The sequence below is a fragment of the Penaeus monodon genome, chromosome 29 (assembly GCF_015228065.2).
Source record: "Penaeus monodon isolate SGIC_2016 chromosome 29, NSTDA_Pmon_1, whole genome shotgun sequence".
NCBI classification, from domain to species: Eukaryota; Metazoa; Arthropoda; class Malacostraca; order Decapoda; family Penaeidae; genus Penaeus; species Penaeus monodon.
In genome coordinates this window covers 13,621,795-13,622,077 of record NC_051414.1, presented here as the reverse complement: position 1 = coordinate 13,622,077, position 283 = coordinate 13,621,795, and the positions used below count along the sequence as shown (strand labels likewise).

General features: G+C 33.2%; 1 long non-coding RNA gene across 1 annotated transcript in view; it reads left to right on the top strand.

Annotated features, from left to right (window-relative positions):
* LOC119591645 overlaps positions 1-283 on the top strand; it is a 4,913-nt gene that overhangs the window by 3,211 nt on the left and 1,419 nt on the right. The window lies entirely within an intron of this gene.

Here is a 283-nt window from a genome sequence, read left to right as displayed (position 1 = left end):
ACAACCAATAAAATGTGAGGACAGGTCGCGCTAATGACGACGAAATGAATGATAGTTGAGACATTACCGTGAATGTAAATTACATCAACCTCAATAATTTTCATTGTGGTAAAAGCTATTCTGATTGTGACTGTAATTAGTGCATGATATGACAGTGTATGATAAATGATTGATTGAATCGGATAGTGATAATATTACCAATGATGCTAAATGGTCTTCGGCATGTGAATTATGATGTTGGCAATACTGATTATGATTTGCAAACGAAACTAATATCAGAAAA